This window comes from Urocitellus parryii, chromosome 15 (genome assembly GCF_045843805.1).
Source record: "Urocitellus parryii isolate mUroPar1 chromosome 15, mUroPar1.hap1, whole genome shotgun sequence".
NCBI classification, from domain to species: domain Eukaryota; kingdom Metazoa; phylum Chordata; class Mammalia; order Rodentia; family Sciuridae; genus Urocitellus; species Urocitellus parryii.
The window spans coordinates 49,163,980-49,183,113 of record NC_135545.1 but is presented as its reverse complement, the minus strand read 5'-3'; the positions used below and the strand labels follow the sequence as shown (position 1 = coordinate 49,183,113).

General features: G+C 35.7%; 1 pseudogene; it reads right to left on the bottom strand.

Moving 5' to 3' along the window:
• Window positions 1-347: 347 nt before the first annotated feature.
• LOC113197008 (large ribosomal subunit protein uL30 pseudogene) lies at window positions 348-1,043 on the bottom strand (annotated as a pseudogene).
• Between the last annotated feature and the right edge of the window lie 18,091 nt (window positions 1,044-19,134).

Here is a 19,134-nt window from a genome sequence, read left to right as displayed (position 1 = left end):
GGACAACACCTCCAAAGCAATTTTTTAAATCAGCTCATTTTAAAAAGAAGAGACAAAGTACACAAAGCTTAAATAAGGAATAACAGAAAACATTTCAAGTTTGGATAAAATATGTGTCCAGGTACAAGAAGGTCAAAGTTCTCAGATCAAATTAAACCCAAATAAGATTACATCAAGATATACTATAATCAAATTCTCAAAGCCAAATACAAAAAGGATCCAAAAAACAGCAAAAGAAATTAAGCAAACAGGGTGATGGAGTTTGGGGGGGGGGGTTTGTTTTGTTTTTTATGAGCAGGTACTATTTATTAACTGACCAGCTTACAAAAAATACCATGGAATTTACCTTAGCTCATTCTTCTATAAGGTCTGATCTAGTCGTCCCTATTGACAGCATCTTCACCTTCTACAAAATGGATCATCTTTTCCTTCATCTCACGGAGAAGATAATTTGAAGGGCCACAGGAAGTTATTCACTTCTTTGAAGTGTTTTCCAACATTGTAGATCTCATGAATCAGATCCTCCACGCAGACGATGCTTTATTGACCAAGAGATCATGCAATCAAAGTGTTATATATCAAGGCAATTTGTTTTTTATTGATTTTGCCATATCCACATTTGTTGATTGGTTAATTCACTACCTTCAGTGTTTGGTGGGGGGGCATGCAATACATGGTTTACGTGGTTCCACAATCGTTGGCATGTTAATTAAAAATTTGAGTTTAACAAGAGTTCCGATGAAGATCTGGTGAAGGGAAAGAAGCCGTAAATAATTACAGACCTCTGGGCTCACACCACTGATACCGCTGATCCTGATGACAAATGCCAATTTGGGTTTTGCAAGCACATGGAAGTTGCCAGTTTTTCTTGCCATCCTAGCCATGCAAATCTCAGTTCTACACATCTGTCTATATTTCTTGTGATAGTGCTTGATTTTTTCATAGATAAACTCAATCCTTGCCTTCAGAAGCATCTTTTGGGCAAACTTCATTCTCAGGCACTTTCCCTTCGCGTCTGTGAAATTCCTTCACTTTCTCATAAGGCTTTCTAGCACAACAAGAAAAAAAAAAGAAGTTTCTTTCTTTCTTTTCAATGTTCTTCATGGTTCCAGTTAGAAAAGATCTATAATGGAGTTTCAATACGACAAGCAGAAAATTTCTTGGCAGAAGAGAAATATTTTTGAGATAAGTAAGAGTCTTTCACTTTCACAGCCTGAAAGTGAAAGAATAGAAAAAGACATCCTATGAAAATGGAAACCAAAAGAGCAGAAATGATTATTCTTGCATCATAGAAAATAAAGTTTAAATTAAAAATTATAGAAACAGACAAAGATGATCAGTATATAATGATAAAGGGGTCAATTCATCAAGTGGATCTAGTTATGGTATATATAGAAGCGCCCAACATTAGAGCACCTAAGTATATATAAAATGAACTTTAATAAATTGGAAGGAAAAAAATAGATGAAAATACAAAATAGTAGAGGACTTCAATACCCCTCTTTCAGTAATGGACATAAAATAAAAAAGGAATCATCATCTTAAACTGGTTTTTGACCCAATGGTCCTAATGGACACAGATCCAACTTTCTCACCCAATAGTAGCAGAACACAAAATTCTTCTCAAATGCTCATGGAATATTCTCCAGAATTGATCACAAGGTAGATCCCAAAATAAGCATTAGACTGAAATTGTAGTAAGTGCCTGTTCTGATCACAATGATATAAAACTAGAAACAAATTGGTGGCAGAATATCAGAAAATTCTCAAATATGTGGAACTCGAACAAGGTGCTTCTAAATAAATAAGAGGTCAAAGACGAATTCTAAAGGGAAATTTTTTTTGTTTGATTGTATGTATTTATTGGAACATTTTATAAAAATGAATACTACAAAGCTCAAGAGGTTGATTTACAGAATGAAATTGTCAGATTTACATTCAAGAATTCCAAGAATACTAGGCAGTCTTTTAAATCATAAGAAGAGGCATATCTGATGATTGACATCAATATGGACCACAAGGCTCCCCAAAATCATCAGAGCCCAGAAAAGATTAGAGTGATAACCACATCTGGGGATTATCATGGAATCATCTTCTTCTTACAGACTCAGAATTATAACTCATGTCACCGAATTTTCAATCACTAAGCACACTAAAGTCTTCAAGTACCAAATTCAGAAACACTGTAGTAGGACCACATGTGCCTATCTTAATAGTTCCCTAAATGGAAATTTTAAAGTATCTGAGACACAAGAGAAAGAAAGAGAAACACAACAAACCAAAATTGATGATATAACTGGAAAATAAGTTCTAAGAGGGAAGTATGTAATGAGAAATGCCTACATTAAGAAAAAAGAAATATCTCAAACTAACATTACCCAAAAAAACTAGAAAAAGAACTAATACCAAAGTTAGTAGAATGGGGTTAATATCCAAAACATACAAGGAATCGAACTACTCAATAGCAAGAAAACCAGATTCAAAAATGGACAAAGGATCTGAACAGACATTTCTCAAAAAGACAAATTATCAACATGTATATTCAGAAATTTTCAGCTTCTTTAATAATAAGGGAAATGCAAATCAAAACCACAATGAGATATAAATTCACACCTGATTATGGCTATTATCAAAAAGGTGGAAGAGAACAAGTGTTGGTAAAGATGTGGAGAAAAGGAAACCCTTATGTGCTATTGGTAGGAGGGTGAATTAGTACAGTCATCACAGGAAACAGTGCGGAGGCTTCTCAAAAAATTTTAAATAGGGATATAGAGGTTAATGAAGTTATATAGGTACATAGGAGGAATCAATTCTGGTGATCGACTGCATGGGGTGACTACAGTTAATAATAATATTGTGTTGAGTATTTCAAAATAGGAGGTAGAGAGGATCTTGAACATTCTCACCACAAAGAAACAAAAAATATACAAACATATGCCTCATGTCCTAATTCTATTCCATTATATGGAGGTGGGATAATAATTAGATATTGAATCAGACTTCCATAAGTGAAACGTTCATTATTAACAGAGGCATAATCCTATATTGAGAAATAATGCCAATGAAAGAAATAGCCAAGATAAGATTACTGATCCAAAACAATATATGATTTTTGCAAACACAGCCATTAGAGGCACTCCATTTTACTCAGGAATGTTAATAAACACCATCAGTCTTTTATCAATAGAATTATCAATTTAGGCATACATTAGAGAATTTGCTAGAAGTTCCTCTTCCCCCTGGACATTAACCAGGCAAAGTCTGACTATTCTGTTTCTAGTTTATGCTGGAAATATAAATTAGGTCTGATTGAATAACACTAAATTGGAAAGCATAGTTTATAGCTTTCAAAATCATATTTAGCCTTCTTAATGTGTCCCTAGAGCAAATTTCCTTCAGGGCATATTAAATTTATATGACATTATATAATGGCTTGTGAATTGAAAGCAACACATATTAATAATGGAGAAAAAAACTAGACATAATATTGAAATCAAGTTACATGAGATCTGTTTCTCTTATTTTTACTTTCATTTTTCATTGATTCACAGGATACTGAAATTAGTTTAGTGCTTATAGACCAACTGCCTACGTTTATTTGAAAACCTGTTCTTCAAAATGGAAACTCTTGTTGGAGTTTGTTTCTCGGTCTTTTTAGTTTTTCCTTCATGCCAACCCAATGCCTAATAACTACAATTCATCCAAAGATTGACAAGCAGAGCCCATTCATGTGTTTCTGTGTGAACACCAAACATTAGATTCAGAATCGTAATTATTTGTATGCTTTTCCACTTCAACCATCCTGACCATGTGCAATAAGGTGTGGGGAATGTCACTGTGCGTGACACCTGTGGTCACTAGGAATGTCATCTTTCTAAACTTTGGTGTAGGGTTGGGGGGTGACAATGGGAAAAGGAATCCAGGAACTAGCGGAAGGGGAAAGGAAGCAGACAAAGAAAAACTCCAGGACCCCAATCTGAAACTCCAAAATTCCCCTTCAGGCATATGTTGGGTTGCAGATGAGGGTTCATTAGGAAATGAAAGGCTCTAGAGATGTAAAGATTTGCAAAACATGGTTTTAAGTAGCAAAAGATAAAATGAGAAGAAATTCATTTTTACCCTATTTGTCCTTTTTTTAAAAAAATGGTGCTGAGAATCAAACCCAGTGCCTCACACATGATTGGTAAGTGCTCTGCCACCGAGCTACAACCCCAGGCCCATGAGAGAACGTTTTAAGATGCAGGCAATTCTTTTTGTTTCATTTTTACAGTGAAGAGGAAATTACTATCATCTAATTTTGCTATGAGAAAATTGTGTCTCAAATACATTAATTAGTTTGGCCAAAATCACACGGATTATAATAAAATCAGTTATTTGATGAACAAGCCAGTTTTCAGAGTGATCAATTCTATTTTACAGCTTTTCTATATACGACCCTGTTTTAACTATAATTTAATATATTTTTCTAATTTTTTTTTCCCACTGAATCACTCCAAATCAGTCATCACTTTGGAAGAAAATCCCATCTATTTTTCAAATGCCGTGTTTTAATCAAGTGTTTACTGAACATGAAAGAACTAGAATTTAAATTTTGAAAGCATAAGCTAAATAACTCCTAATAGTTTAACAGCATGGTTTTACTGAAATAGCAAGTCAAATTTTTGTTACTATGTCTATGTATTTTATGTATTTGAAAAAAAAACACATCTCAGTGGAAATTATGTACTGCATGATTATTGCATTTTTCAAGAGTATTCTACCTGTTAGAGTCATCTTTTACATTCTTGAATGTTTGGCTTCAAAGGTATAATAAAATGCTCAGGAGTTTTGGGCTGTGTTTACCCATTTTCCTGTAAAAGGATAATGCTCGTGGTTAAGAGCAACGTTAATGAAAGGTATTAGCCTATCTTTTTTATATAATATCTTTGTTTATTTTTAAGTGATGCCAGGGATTGAACCCAGTGCCTTACATGTGCAAGGGAAACACTCTACCACTAAGCTACAACCCCAGCTCTAGCCTATCATTTATAATAGTACTTTTTACCTCTATTTTGAACAGAGACAGTAGTGAAGAGGCATGTTTAGTGAGAGAACCATCCTATCATGTGCCAAACAGTGCTCAGCCAGATGCCAAACCTTCTCAACTTGATATCAACACATCCAACCAACTTCTTTATTCTCCTAAATACTAAAAGGCTTCATTTAAAATTGAGCTGCACATCCTCAAGTATGCTTCCACCTTCATCACTTTAGCGTTAATAAATTTTAACCAGGCAATGTGATGCTGTAACTAGCAGCTTAGAACTTTGAGTTGCATACACCCCGCACCAGGAAGACTGAGTACCAATAACTGTTGTTGCCACTTTTTCTAACAGGTCTCTAACATGTCTCACGGATGTCAACTATGTATTCATGTCATACATACACGAATATATTTCCTTGGAACCCCATATATCGTGAACATTTTTATCTCACAGGGCATTTAACAATGGGAAGAAGTTGCAACCCAATGTATAATTTTAAATAAATAAGAAAGCAATATTTTAATTCGAGTTATACAATGTGTCCACAGAAACATTTTACAAAACTTTCCAGAGAAACCCTGCTCAGAAAAGGAAATAGAAAGTGACTATATTCTCATTTGAATTTAAAATCAAATCTCATTACAGCAAATGCTCAATTCTCAGACTTGTAAAATAAAGGAAATTAGTAGCAGGAAATGCACTGAGTCATTTGGGTTCCAGTGCTTTGGTCCCCCACCCCTTCATGAAAGGTGGAAGGCAAGAGGACTTGGAGCACAGTACATGGTAGTGGAGTTGGTTCTCATTCTAGAACAACTCATCTTAAATAAGCAAGCTCACTGCGAAGCCAGGGAATGCATTTGTCTCTAGCAGGAAATTGATTATTTTTAAGTAAAAGAAACTCAGGTATTCGTTTCACTGAAATAAATTTACGTAAGACACAACAGTATTTTACAGTTTATCTATTTTTCTAAGAAAGTTGATTATTTTCTTTAGGCTGCATGAAAACGAATGGTTGAATGTAAAAATAAACATTGCTGAAGTCTCCAAGACAAGTACCATGATACCACAATTTGTTATTTTATTTCAGGTTTTATAGCCAGGCATGCAGTTTTGCCATAAAAATTCTTACACAAATTAAGTTTGTATGAATAAATTATGCAGAGACATAACCCTTAGAATTTAATAAGCTCCTGCATTTTTCCCCCTCTTGGACAAATTAGAGAATCACACTTCTGCTTCGACTTATCTCCACTGCCCTATTATCTGATAATGCTCAACTCTCGAATAAAATTTGAAGTGACAGAAACATAAAGGACACAATACAACCAACAATAGTCCCGCGGATCTTAAACTTCCTTTACCAAATTGCTGTGCAATCAAGGATAGGATCTTTCTTTGTTCTGCTACTTGTTGAATAATGATACAGACATGTATCTTTACAATACCGGGATTAGAGAAGAGGGGGAAGGCACCTCCTCAAATCAATTTTACATTAAAGCAAAGAATTTTGAAAGCATTGCTTTCCCTTGCAATCTCAAACAGGCACCAACAAAAGCACTACTTTGTGGTGGGGGGGGGCAGGTATTTTAAGGGGGGAAAAAATAGCTTTTTCAGAGGCTGTTTATTGCTTTAAATGTTGTTTAAAAGCTTTTTTAAAAGGAGCTTTTTTTCTTTTCCTTAGACATCAACAGGAGATAATTGCCTTAACATGCTTTTAAATCATCCTATTTAAGACACAAAGTAGCATCAAAAACCTGTGCTTCGAAAACTTTTTACTTAACAGGATCATGTCGGAGTAGATCTGGGGTCGGCCACAGACCCTCTCGGCAAATAACGACACTTTGCATTTTCTTCAAGGATGATTTATTTTTTCTTGTTATGCCGTAAGGCGGGCTTTTGACATCTGCACATCTAATTTCAACACGTCCATAGGTGCATGGAAACACAACAATCTGGACCCAGACAATTCTATCATTCCCGAAAGAGTTGCCGTGACATCCTTTTGTAGTCACAGTCTCCCTCTCCTCCCACCTTGGCAACCAGGGACCTGTTCAACACCAGACTTTTGTACCTGTGAGAACCTCCTGCGCAGGGTAGCCGGCTGTGTCTCTGACTGGGGAGATGGTTCCCTTGAGAGCAGACATGTGGCCTGGGACTTTTTCTGCACAAAATATTAACTGAGGCAATTAAATCTGCTGAGAAACACGAGCGCAACTCAGGGTTCTTTATGTGAAGTAGCTTGCACTCCTCTGAAGTGTATCCTGGGGCCTGGGAAAATCGGAATGTGTGAGGATCATCTACAGAGAAGGAATATTCTAATTCTTCCACAACTGTGGATTATGGTACCAAGACAATGAGCCCCAAACCCTTTTCTCTTGAAAGTCTACTACATTATTAAATAGAATAAACTCATGGGTTCTATCCCTCTCCCTCCCCATACCCCCAACAAAGTGAACCTAGTCCTCTCCAGCAAGCCAGGACATATTATAGTGTCCTATGGATGTTTAAAAAAAAAAACAAGCAGCTTCATCTTAAAGTTGAAACCTAAATTTCCATCTCAGTTAAGTATAATTGATTCTTGGGTTTATTAATTTTATACTTCATTATAAAAAAGCTTAAGAAATTACATAAACCTAATTTAGGAAAACTTACCAACTATTTTTAATATGGTGAAGAAGCTATTCAGGTCAGTTTAATAGTATTTTTATGAGTGAAAGTAAAAATGTTTTGGAGTCTGTTTTAAACACGTTTCCAAAAAAAATTTAATAGCATAATAATTCTAACTAGATTGTATGAATTTTAACATTGTGAAATGTTATGCATTCCCTGTTTTAGATTGTGATAGGGTGAGCAGATGTTCAACAATTTGAAGTCTGTTTTGAATCTTCCTACCTGCTGGGTTTAATTTCGGAAGCAAACGCCATTCTTGAAGACAGAGAAAATGTTATTTGTTCTTTTATCCATGCACCACATTGCACTAATTTTCATCATTTCCAGCTCAGTTTATGGCAGGTCATTTCTGGTACACATAAAATCTAATTGTAATCTTTAGAAGAAAAAGGTAAAATTTTTTGTTCTTGTGTCTGTCAAGAACAAATATTGAAATACTTGAAATATTGCAAGATCATTTATGGTATACGGAGTGCACACTGACCTATGATTTTGCATGAAAAGTAAAGCAATGGTATTTTCTAATAGTATTAAAGAAAGGCAAGGACTTTAGAAAAAGTATTCACTCACCTTTTTTAGACTTGTAAAATATCAAATGAATTTATTTTAATATAGGTAAATACAACTGTTGTTTAATTTTCTGTGCTTAGATTTTTCAAATAATTCCTATGTATGCATCCATATTTACACTCAATAAGAGTCTCCTTGTCTATTTGTTTACATTCTTGCCTCAGTTACCGAACTGTCTAAGCCCTTGTTACTATGTTGAAGGAGGTCATGAGAGCAGCCTCCTTAGTTTTGCTTTCTTTCTCAGAATGAAGGCTTCAGCATTGGAAGGATTATTTCAGATTTTGTAGACTATTATAAGTTTCCTTCTTTGAATCGTATGCTAAATGTTCTAAACATAATCAATACTGAATTGTATAATGAAAATGCAAGTATTGAATGATTTTAATCCTCTACTAAAGTGAGAATTTGAAGTTTTTCATTTACTCTGTTAATGTTTTAATTGTATTTACAGATTTAAGAATTTTAAATTTTAAATCCACTTAAGCACTCCTGGAATAAAACTCAGTTGTTCATGATATATTTTTACATTACATAGAAACAAAAATACACAGATATCTCCCAAGATTTGATTGACAGGTATTTTATTTAGAAAATTGCATTCATGTTCATGAATATACTGGTCTATAATCTGCCTTTTTTAATGTTTTTGTCAGGATTTGGTATCAAAGATGTGTTAGAGTCAAATGATTTAGAAATATTCCTTTTAATAGAATGATTTTCATCAGAATTGCACTGTTTCTACATTAAATGCTTGTTTTTGCTCACTGGTCAAACTATATAGAGCCAAAGACTTCTTGTCACAGATGTTTTCTTACAGTTTTAATTTCCCTAACAATTATATGACATTCATTTATCCTTTCTCTTCTGCTTTTAGCTTTACAAATTATATTTTTCTAGGAAAAAAATGACTCTAGAAAAATTAATTTCATTAATTTTAAAATTCATTGCCCAAAACTTATTTATGGTCTCTGTTAATAAAGTTGACATTTTCATGAATATTGAAGAGAAACTTGTACTTTTGAAGGATGCTAAAATACCAACTTTTTATTTTATGATGAGGAAATACTGGAATTTCTCCACGTAAACTATACGCTTGTAAGCAAACAATTGGTTAACAGTGAAAGGGATTTTTAAATAATATTCCAGCAATGGAAGAAGAAATAGCAGAATTGGAGTATCATTCTTTTGCATATGACTGGTAACATCAGAGAGAGAGAAGAAACACACAGACTGTGAGCATGGATACAAGAGCAGTACTCAGTGGGAACCTTCTCTAAGTAGAGTACCAGCCTGTCTATGAAGTAATTATGCCCCAATTTTCTAATCAGAATGTGATCCATCCCACTTCTAAATCCAACTTCCAATTTTACGGAACACAGACAATATGTTAAATATCACCAGAAGGATGGATGCACTGTTGAGATCAAATGTGGAAAAACCCTAGAGAATAAATGACTGACTCCTTGCATAAATTAATTGCATGGAAAAGGAGCAATAGAATTAGTAGATTAAAAGAATTTTAGGCATTTCAACAATTCACAATACTTGAACCTTACTTGGATCTTGATGGAGTTAAGGTTTGATACATTTTGCCCAATCAGAATGCCAGCAAGTTTGTGTGTGTGTGTGTGTGTGTGTGTGTGTGTGTGTGTGTGTGTGTTTAGCAAATTCATTCTAAAATTTATATGGAAAAGCAAGATACACAGAATAGGAAACTCAACACTGAAGAACAAAGTCAGAGGACTGATACATCCCGACTTTAAGACTTACTAAAAGCTACTGTGATCAATACAGTGTGGTACTAGTAAAAGAGGAGGTAAGTCAATCCATGGAACATAATAGAGTCCAGAAAAAGACCCAAATAAATGTAGTGAACTGACCTTTGGCAAAGGAACATGGGCAATACAATGGAGCAAGGACTTGACTTCATTAAAAACTTCTGCAATGGACAATGTCAAGAGAATGAGAAAACAAGCCACAGATGGGAGAAAATGTTCACAAAAGACGTATCTGATAAAGGACTCTTATTTAATAGAGAGAACTCAAAAATTCAACAATAAGAAAACAAACCATCTGATTAAAAAATGAGCAGAAGATCTGAACACACACCTCACCAAAAAAAAAAAAATACAGATGGAAAATAAGCATAGGAAAAGTAAGCACATCATAAGTTATTAGGAAAATGAAAATCAAGATAACCTACCACAACAAGCCATTAGAATGGCAAAAATCCAGAACACCGACAACCCAAATGCCGACATGAATGTGAAGAAGCAGAAACTCACTCCCGACTAGAGGAATGCAAAATGACGCGCATGGAGGACGTGTGTGTGGTGGCTTCTTACAAAGGACGCATAGTCTTAACATATGAGCCAGCACTCGCGCTCTTAGGATTTAACCAAAGGAGTTGAAACACATCCACACCAAAGCCTCTACAGGGATGTCCACAGCTGCTTTATGATGGCCAATAGCTGGAAGCAACCAAGATGTCTTTTGGGAGGAGATGGGTAAACTGTGGTACCTAGAACAACCGTATCTTATTCAGCACTAAAAACGAGCGCGCTATTAAACCATGAAAAAACATAGAGGAATGGTAAATGCATGTTACTAAGTGAAGGAAGCCATACCGTGTGATTCCAACTATGAGAGAGCCCAGTAATGGCAAAACTGTGGAGACAGAGAAGTCAGCGGTCGCCAGGAGCTAAAGGGAAGGAAGGATGAAGAAGCAGAGCACAGAGAATTTTTAGGGCAGCAAGACCATTGTGCATATTGTAATGGTGGAAACTTGTCATATCCGTCAAAACCCACCGAATATACAACGCTAATGTAAACTATGGACTTTGGGAACAATGATGTGTCCGTGTAAGTCTAGAAAGTGTAATAAATATATCACTCTGGTGCAGGACATTGACAGGGAAGCCGTGCATGTATGGCAGCAGTGCCTATGTTGATATTCTAGTTGATGCTCAATTTTGTTTTGATCTGAAAAGGTTCTTTAAAAAAAAAGTCTACTTAAAAGGAAAAGAAGATATTTGGGGAAATTAGCACAGATTTTACTATATTATGGAATTTTTAAATTATTTTAGGTTTGATAATGCTGTATCTTATAAAATTTTTGAGAAATACAATATTGCCTATGTATTAATGTCACTATAAAATGCCCTGAAATATTTCCTGCCATGCCCCATTTATCTGCATATCTTTCAGTTGTTTAATTCACAAAGCACACTTAGGCGTGAGTACATAAAGACATGCATATCGTTATGCATTAGCACTGTTGGAGGTGGATACTTCATTTCTTAAAAAGATGTAAAAGGAACTGCTGGTAAGCATGCAGCATACACAAAGAGATGATACTCATGGAAAATGTGGATTTACATAGCACACTTTAACCTGGAGATAGTGTCTTCATTTGTTTAATATCTTTATTTGTACGTGGTGCTGAGGATCAAACCCAGTGCCTCACATGTACGAGGCAGGAGCTCCACCACTGACCCACAACCCCAGCCCTTCATTTATTTTTTAAATACCTGTTTGTTTTGCTGAAGAGTCTTAACAACTTCACATGTTTCAGGGTGCATTAATTTCATGGAAGAAAAATACTTGTTTTATTTTAGTTCTCTGCTGCCATGAGTATTAAAACAGTGTAGAGCCACATCCTTTGAAGTACAACCCACATTCTAAGAAGAATAAGTTAATCTGCCTCCACTTCCTCATAAATGTCTAAACGCTGTGATACCTAGTTATGAAGTGCCATGTATTTGTCAAAACTATAATGATCTTTAAGAAATCAAACGTCAAAGGAGGTCTCTGTGTTTGGGCGAGTTCATTTCTTCTTCTCTTCTCTGGTTTTCAGAGACAGCAGGTGCTCAAGATTCTGGAATGTTCTCCTGGCCTTTGTGTCTGCTCCCGTTAATATTCTGCCTAAATCAGTAACTCACAATCTGCATTCTTTCTTGATGTTTATTTTTCAGATCTGAAAGGAAGATTCTCTCTTCTTTTCATTCTTGTGTTTATTTTAAAACTGAGGTCAGGATAGGGCTCTGTAATTCGCTGCAGCTGTCACATGCTGTCAGAGCCAGACAATTTGTTAAGTCCCATGGCTGGTGTTTAGCTGTGACAAGAAGGCCTGGTTTCAAAAAATAGGGATATTCGACTCTGACTTTTAGCCAGGTTTCAGGGTGAAGGGCCATACTCCAAAGAAACGCTTTTTATCCTACGAAGTTTCCCTCGTCTTGATCAGTAGGCAGGAGAACCACAGAGCTCCGTGTTTCTTTCCACCTGTTTTCTCATTTTATAAGGTATTTAGCTAGAACAAAGAACAAGATAGGAGCCCATCCAAACCAAGTATTAAATTTTGAAGTCTTCATTCTTTACTCTCCACCTGTTCAAATATCTGGTTTGAAATTATGATATTAAAGAACTTGAACAAACTTGTGGGTTACAAAAAGGGATCATTGGTTCGAAGGCCAGGAACTTCCTCGACTAAGTGGAAATAAAATGGTGTTCATGAAATTGCCAAGAAGGAAATGTACTCTAAACATTCTACTGAACTCTACATCAAAAGTTACTAGCCTACTTATATACTCAGGTTCAAATAAATAATGAATGGTTTTTCAATACTTCAATATAAAAAAAAAAACAGGGAAGAAAGCATTTCTTTATTTTTATCTTTGTTCCTACTTACTGTTCTTCACCTCACCCCAAGTTTCAGGCCCATCCATTTATATGCCATTACTAGACATCTTAAAAAAATATCTGTCTTTGGGGTTCGCTATGTAGTTTTATGTGTGGACCAAGGCTTTGTGTGTTCAAAGCTTGGTCCCTAGGGTACCAAGTACTGGGAGGTGATGTGGAACCCGTGAGATATGGGGCATGAGGAAAGGTCTTTCTTTATGTCAACTGAAGGTGCTACCCTTGAAAGAAAGTAAGACAGTAGTTCTCTGGCAAGCCCTTGATAGTTCCCACAGGAGGGTTGATATGATAGGCAGAGTCTGGTCTCACCCAGCTCCGTGGCTTCCTATTTGGAAAGGGGAGCTCTTGCCCTCCCATTCCCTCCTGCTGTGATGTGACATGGCCAAGGTGGCCCTCGACAGAGCAGAACCAAGGCCAACACCATGCTCCTGAGCCTACAAAACTGTGAACTCAAACATCTGTGAGCTTTTCTTTATAAAGTTAGCCCGTCTCATGGATTTCATGATAGTATTGAAAATGCACTATTCAGGATTCTCTGCCAGAACCAAAGATTATCACATCAACTCCTGCTCATCATTCACAGCCTATTACCTTTCCAGAGCATTTCCCTTTATGAAAGACAGTTCCTTTTCACCAGCGCAGTTATTCTTTTAGTATATCGTTTATTTCCTTAAAAGCACTGATAAATTTCACATATTATTCTATCTGTTCTATAGATATTTTATGTCCATAAACATGAAATGTAAATTTCCAGAGAGCAAGGGCCCAGACTGCTCTGTGTATTGTTCATAACTCAGAACACTTTACACTGACAGGCAAATAGAAAGGATAGGCTAACAATGTTTTGAATGACTAAAATAATTTGTAAGTATGGTACAAAGGATTTAACAAAGGTCTCATAATATAATGTAAGATTTTTAACCTTGTCAGAGAAGAACTAAAGTTGCAGCTGACAACCCGGGGAATATAGAGTTAGGAGAATGAAGGAATTGCAGGGCCAATAAGAACATATCTTAATTCCATCTCAGTCCAGTTAGAATAGCAATCACCAAGAATAAAAATAACAATCAATGCTGGCAAGATGAGAGGGAAAGGAACACTCACCTGCTGTTGGTGGGAATAGAGTATGGTCCGTATGGAAATCAGTATGGAGGTTCCTCAAAAAGCCAAAAATAGATCTACCATATGATCCAGCTATACCACTCTTCATTATTTGTCTCAAAGAATTAAAGTCAGCGTACGTTACAGATACTTGCATATCCATGTTTACCTCAGCATACTTCACAATAGCCAAGTGATAGAATCAGCCTAGGTGTCCAAGAACAGATGAATGGATAAAGAAAAAGTAATCCAATACTATATATATATACAGATATACACTTATATGTATATATGCATACATACATACATACATACGCGCACGCACACACACACACACACACACACTGGACTTTTATTCAGCCATAAAGAAGAATAAAATTATGTCATTTAGGGAAAAATGGGTAGAACTGGAAATCATAATTTTGAGTGAAGTAAGCCAGACTCAAAGAAAAGTACAAAATGTTTTTCTCATATGTGGAAGCTAGGGGGAAAAATATAGCAAAATAAAAAGGGTGCCCTACAGTTATCAAAAATACAAGTAACAATAAATGTTGGCAAGTATGTAGGGGAAAAGATTCACCTCATACATTGTTGGTGGGACTGAAAATTGGTGCAAACATTCTGGAAAGCAGTATGGAGATTTCTCAGAAAACGGGGATTAGATCCTCCATTTGACCCAGTTATCCCACTCCTTGGCATACACTCAAAGGATTTAAAATCAGCCACATCGATGTTTATAGCAGCTCAATTCACAATAGCTAAGCTATGGAACCAACCTAAGTGCCCTTCAACAGATGAATGAATAAAGAAAATGTGGTACATATACACAATGAAATGTTACTCAGCTATAAAGAAGAATAAAATTATGGCATTTGCTGGTAAATGGATGGAATTGGAGACACTCATGCTAAGTGAAATAAACCAATTCCAAAAATACAAATGCTGAATGTTCTCTCTGATATGCAGATGCTAACACACCATACAGGTGGGGATAAAAGTTCATCTGATTAGACAAAAGGGAATGAAAGGGAGGGACAGGGGATGGGAATAAGAAAGAATGAATCAGATATAACTTTCCTATGTTTGTGTATGAATACTCGATCAGTGAAACTCCACATCGTGTTCAACCTACTGTACATATACATATATACATGTGTGTATATATATATATATAATATTGCATTGTGTACATCGTGTACAACCTACTATACATACACAGAGTATAACTTATTGTAATTAGAATCCTAATTACAATAAGTTATACTCTGTGTATGTATAGTAGGTCAAAATACACTCTGTCATGTATACCTAAAAAGAAAAATATATAAATAAATAATACGGTGCCATGAAAGCAGAAGGGAGACCATTAGGATAGAAGAAGATGGATGGGGAAGGAGGGAGAGGTATTGGGGAGTGAAATTAATCAAATTACATTTTTATGTTGGTACAAATGTTTTATGTGAAGCCTACCATTCTGTATAATCAACATGTACCAGTAATTTTTTTAAATAATCCCTCTTAAGTGATAATTTAAAAATTTATTGGTAGATTTATACCTCACAATGCAGTAATGCAGATGTCAATAATGGCTCAAGGAGAAGAAAGTTAGCTAAGTTTGTAATATTTAACAGGAATGAAATCAATATTATTCTGAAGAACAGTGTGACATGTTAAGATGCATGTTATAAAACACCTATTAATGAAATAACTCAAAAATATAGTTAAAAATGAATGAATTAAAATGATAAAGGCAGAAAGGAAGAACAGATGAATTCAAAAAAACAAGAGACATACGGAAGAGAAATGCCTATATTTGAAGAACAATATCAATTCAATAGGCCAAATATTGGTGTAATTGTTGTATCCCTACAATGGAATGCATTTAAAAGTATTAACTAATGGTACAATGACTCTATGGACAGGCATCAACATTATTACAGGGAATGAAAGAAGCCACACAAGAGGACCTACAGTAGAATTCCTTCACGTGAAGCTCTAGACCAGTGGTTCACAAACTTTTCCCATAGAGAAAGATAGTATTTTAGGCTCTCCAAATCATGAAGTCCCTGTCATAACTACACTCTGCTGTTATAAGGCAAAAGTAAACATAAATAAGTTAAAAGTTAGTGTGGCGACGTTCCAATAACATTTGTTTATAGAAGCAGGTGTTTGGGCTATATTTGACCCAGAGGGCGTTATTTTCCAATAATTGCTTTAAAAAATTTGTAATCTATTCTACTATGATATAAAACAAGTAACTGGTTACAGGGATGGGAAGATAGTAAGGAGGAGGTATTTCATAAGATCATGAGGAAATTTGGGGGAAGGACAGAAATAGTCATTATCTTGATTATGGTGATTATTGCACAGGTGCATACATATATTAAAACCTAATAAATTGAAAATTTTAAATATGTACTGTTAATTATGTGTCAATTATACCCAAATAAAGCTATTAAAAATCAATTAATGCACTGTACCATATTAACAAAAAATTAGAACCGTATTAATAAAGGTTTTATTCCAAATTCAACACCCCCTCACAATATATGATAAAATGCTCGACACACAGTATATATCGAATAAAAGCAGCCATTAATGGGAAGCAGGGGCATAGTAGAAAAGTATACTGAAATAATACTGAATTTTGAAACAAGTAGATTACTGTTTAAGTCCAAATGAGCTATTTACTAACTGTGTGAATTATGGCCAATAATAGTTACCTATTGGCCCAGCATTATAGACAATGGAATAGTTTACATAAAGTATATTGTAGAACATCTAACCCTAAAAAGATAGTTACAACTGTTTTGTTCTAAATTTTTAACATTTAAAAATATACACAAATCCAGGGGCTGGGGTTGTGGCTCAGTGGTAGAGCACTTGCCTAGCATGTGTGAGGCCCTGGGTTTGATACTCAGCACCACATAAAAATAAATTAACAAGTATTGTGTCCAACTACAACTAAAAAATAAATATTTTTTAAAAAATTATACACACACACACACACACACACACACCCTAGCACATCATGCTCAGTAGATTCACCGATTATCAATTTTGCGTTGGTTACATTTTAAAACTATTTATCATGTTGATTTTCAATCACACACACAAAATTAGGATAATGAATTTTATGCACTCAAAACACAACTTCGCAATCATCATTTTTAACATTCTTTATCATCTGTCCTCCTTTTTAAACTGTAATGCGTCAAAGTTATTACCCAGGAATCACAGCATTTTACCTGTAAATACTTACATACATCTGAGATAGATTTTTTAATTGAAGAATTAAATGTTGGGACATTATATTTATTGGCCAGGGCTTCAATGTACCACAGAGTGGGTAGCTCGGTTTTGGAGGCTGGAAGTCCAAGATCAAAGTGTTAGCAGGGTGTTTCTTCTGAAGCCTCTCTCTGGCTGGGAGATGGCCGTCTTCTCTCTGTGTGTCCATGTCCAATTTCTTCTTCACCAGTCAAATTGGATTAGTGTCCCTTTAACAACCTTATTTTAACTTAATTACCTCTTTAAAAATCTGATCTCAGCATAGTCACATTCTGAGGCCTCTCAACACATGAATCTGGGGAGACACAATGTAGCCCATAGCAGACCTGTACAGTGAGAGGCCACTGTAATGCCATGGAGACGGTTGGCTCATACGTCCCTGCACAGCCTCCCGCTCCTGCAACTAGAGACCCAAGCCACATTCTCTCCAAACCTCTCATGTCCAAGACTGAGCACAACGGGGACACCAAAGTCAGGCCATCTTTGCCCTCTGTGGATCTCTACTGGGCAATACTGCTCTGGGTCTCCTCCTGTCCCGGATGACACTTTCTCAGGGCTACACCATAAGGTGAGGTTCTTCTTTTCCTTTCCTTCCCTCCTTCCTTCCCTGTCTCTGTTCACAACTATAAGGCCTGCATCCCGGACTGAAAACTCCCCCTACCTACTTCTTCTTTCCTATTTCCTACCTAGGTACTTCCCACAATAAACCTAATTCTATCTTGGTGTCCGATTCATGGACACAAAAGGTGCACTAATAGTAAATGTAAAACCTACAAGAAAGCAATTAAGCAAATGAGTCATGGCAGCAGGAGCCAGATTTCATACAGATTTCATATAGTTTACGAGGCTGCAGATGAGCAAGGGAGGAGCCTAGAACAAGCCTTGTGCTAATTGATTATAGTTAAAGATATCAATAGGAACTCATGGTTATCTTTAGATGCATGTGGTCACATATGCGTATATACATGGGTTCTATACATGCTTAAAGTTCCTTGATTTGTGGTCTCAGAAGGACTAGAGACAGTCCAGTATCAATGAATACACCTGTCACTCGGGTTGTTGTTGTTTTTTTTTTTTAACTGTATTCTTTAATAAAAAAAAAAGGCCTAGGCTTTGCTCTGTCCATAATATTTTTATTTTAGTTTTATCTATTGATGATCACATAAGATACTATTTTAACAGCAATGTGACATGCCATTCGTTATAGGATTCTAAGCCTTTGCTAATTTAATAGATAAAATGGTATCAAGTTGTCATAGACAGAACAAATGCTGCAAGGAAACATGAAAACGTTAGTAATAGTGTAAGCCTAACTTTTCCCCTCCCTAGATTGTTTTTCACAATTTTTCATAAGAAATGAATGTCAATGACTTGCTCAACAAGATCCCTAAAGCTCAAGAAATAAAGCCATGAATCAATAAGAGGGAGGCCATCAAATTAAAAAGCTCCTGCACATCAAAAGAAATGATTAAGAGCAGAGAATGAGCCTGCAGATCAAGGAAAGTATCTCTGCCACTCTCTCCTCTCACAGCAGATTAATATACAGAATATCTAAAGAAATTTTAAAAATCAGTGCCAAAAAAAAAAGAAATAACCCAATCAATAAATGGGGGGAAAACACTAAGGAGAAATTTCTCCAAAAAAAATGCTCAATATCTCTGGTAATCAGGGAAATGTAAATCAAAAGTACACCAAGATTTCATCTCACCCCAGTCAGAATGGCAATTATCAGGAACACAAACGGTAATGAATGCTTGCAAGGATATGTTGGGGGGTGGGGTACGCT